Genomic DNA, 3,053 nt, shown 5'->3' with positions numbered 1-3,053 from the left:
GCTCATTTTTTTAAATCTTAAGTACTGGATTTATTTTAAAAAAATAAATGCTTTCCATAACAGTAAGTGGCAATATTAGGAAGAAAACTCTGTTCTTCACAGTGCTGGTTAGGACAAGGACTGGGTTTAAATAGAAATTTAAAAAAAAAAAAGAATAGTGAATCACTGGGACAGGAATACCTGGGAAAATGGGAGTCATTTCCATCACTGAAAATGAGAGAGGCTAGATAAAGCTTTTGAAGAACTGACAAATCTAGGGCTGATGCTGTCTTAGGGCGGGAGTGTGCATTGCATGATGATGTCTTCAGTGGCCTTCCAGGTTTATGATTCTGTGATTACTTGTCTCTTACAACAAAGCTCTCAGGTATAGCAATGTTCATATGAAAGCATCTCTATGAAAAGAAATTTGGCTCTGTTAAAGAACACTCCTCATTTACTTAATTTGAAATGGTTTAGCAAAGGCTTCTCTGTTAAAAATGTACCAGTGTTTGCTTGATGGGGCTTCTCTTTGTGTCTTCCCCAGCACCTTTGCGTGGAGCAGTTGGGAGATGCTACCTGACTAGTATCTGTGTCCTGCAACTGCTGTTGAGGTTTTTAACTCCAAAATAGTGGTTTATTTTGCATACTGGGATGAATGGGGTGTTCCCACTTCCCTTATTCTTGATACTTGAAAGTTGAGATATGTGTGGGAGAGATGCAGAGGAAGAACTGATGATGTGAGAGGTACGAGATACAACTACTGGAAATGATGGTTCCAGTAGATGAGACCCACTCAGATAATAAAAATGTGAGTCAGCTCTCACTCATGTGCTAACATGGTAAAAGTCAAATTTTCTCTGACCAACTGTTTTTAAATTTTCTACATAAACACCATGATGCATCAGGATATGCCTAAAAATAATTTTGTCCTCCCCCCAGCGGATATATCCACAAACCCTGCGCAAAACCACTCGTGCTTCTCAAACACAACTGCTGTGCTGTGAAGCTGTGGGTGAGTGAATGGGCTTGGTTAAGATGAGTTTCAAGAAAATCTTAGCTAAGATGAGAGGGGGGGAAAAAAAAAAACAACGTAGAATGCCAGTTCCAAAAGACCTGAATGTGCCACCGTGGCACCTTCTCACTACTATTTAAAGACAAATTTGTCAAGTCTCACACTGCTCATTGGCGTGATGTATTTCTCTGGGCTTCTCCTATTCTAGCTGGTTTTTGGAAGTGCTGTATCCCTGTTAGCACTGCTGTTGAGCTTCTCAAGAACCATTAGAAGTGTGCCCCTCATCTGAGCTGGGTAGTTTCACAGAAAAATTTGATTGAGCTGAATCAGCGCCTGGCAAAATAAGGTCACGAGACATGTTGGTTTTGCTGTGGCCAGCTCCAGTGGGAGCTAGGTGAAAGGAGACTGCCAGATAACATTTGGAGCTGAATGTGGTGGAGGGAGAAGTGTGTTACGCTGGAAACCAGGAAACAAGATGGTTTTTACATTCGTGGTTTTGCTTATTAGTACCACGCCTGTAAACTTTCATTGACCTAATACTGGTCTATTGCTGTTCATTTCCTTGAGACAAAGGGCATTCTTGACCATTGGTTTTGTGTTGCCACGTTAGGTGGGACTTGTTGAAGTGTGCCCAGGGGTTGGTGCTGATACATATGGCCGGGTTTTGGGGTTGGCTGTGGAGCTGGTTATACGCTGAGGAGGAAGAGGGATGGGGCAGCTTTGAGGTTCGTCATACCACGGAAAGCCTGCTTTCAGTGACAGGCTTTCCACTGGCCTCTGTAGGAGTTCTTCCTGAGGACCGTCCTGAATAACGTAACCTCTGTAGAATTTACTGAGGGGTTTGATATAAGCTAGATGTAAGCAGCTCAGCTGCCGTAGCTTCACTGGAAAAAAACCCGCTGGTTTCAGCAGTTATGGCTTTTTACTCCAGCTCACAACCTGTTACACAAGCTGTACAACACCGAGCATCTCTCCTCCTGCTGGTTTCTTGCACCAAAACCTGGGTAAAAGCCCAAAGTTTCTGGGATTTTCTCAACCCAGATGTTGAAGTTCCTTCTTGCGTTCTTTTTGAGTCTTGAAAATCTCTAAAGAGTGTTAGTTCATTACCTGGCAAAAATGAGCTATCATGACCTAAATGAGGTAATAGTAGGGATCAACTTGGGATTTTCAGAAGTCTTCTGTAATGACCTAATTCTGCTCCCATTTAAACCACCACTGGCATTGAACTGGGTTAGAGTTAGGTGCAATATTAAGTGCGTTCAGAAATCCTGTCCTAAAGTACAGAGGAAGAAGAGTTAAGGATATCCATGTGGTAAGTTCTTCAAAAGAAATAAAAAAACCAAACAAAAAAACCCATTTGAAATATGACTTCAACAGATCGTGTCATTTTATGTAAACAGGCGTTTCACAGATATGTACAGTTTCTGCAAAGATAACTTCAGCATTAAAAGTTGAAAGATTAACAATCATCTTCAACAATTTAAAAAAATATATTTTTGCTGGCTGGGTTTTCCAAAGCAGTTTCTAAAATTTAAATATAAAATAGTAGAGCGTTGCATGGATTTTATTTTGCCTTAATCCTTGAGTGCATAATCCTGAAATAAATTTGGAGCTAAATCCCCTGTGACCAGAAATATTCCTTTAAACTCTAGGGATTCAGCCAGCTATAGTTATATTTTATGCCAACTAGCCAGATGTATTTAAAAAGAAAATTCTATTCTAAGTAAAATAAATTCAAAACTCTTTACCATAAAGTTTAAAAAATAAAGCTAAAACCCAACACAGACTTTATTCCCACAGAATAAATATGAAAAAAAACACGTGTCAGATGGGATCGGAACTGATGTTTATGCATTGCAGGGTATTGCCTCAGCAAGGACCAGTGCAGTTGCCTGGGCTCAGGGGAGAAGTGAATTGGTGAAGGCGTTTTATGGTTGGTAGAGGCATCTCCTCTCTTGAGTAACACTGAATCCTTTTTTGGTCAAGGAACTGAAATTTTTGCAACTTCCAGTGCTTGGCTGAGTTTCAAGAAGCTCTTGTTCGGCTGAAAAGCTCTAAATAA

Source organism: Athene cunicularia (genome assembly GCF_003259725.1).
Source record: "Athene cunicularia isolate RWA chromosome 1 unlocalized genomic scaffold, athCun1 chr1_part2, whole genome shotgun sequence".
Lineage (NCBI taxonomy): Eukaryota > Metazoa > Chordata > Aves > Strigiformes > Strigidae > Athene > Athene cunicularia.
The sequence above is the reverse complement of the archived record's forward strand: the minus strand, read 5'-3'. Positions refer to the sequence as shown.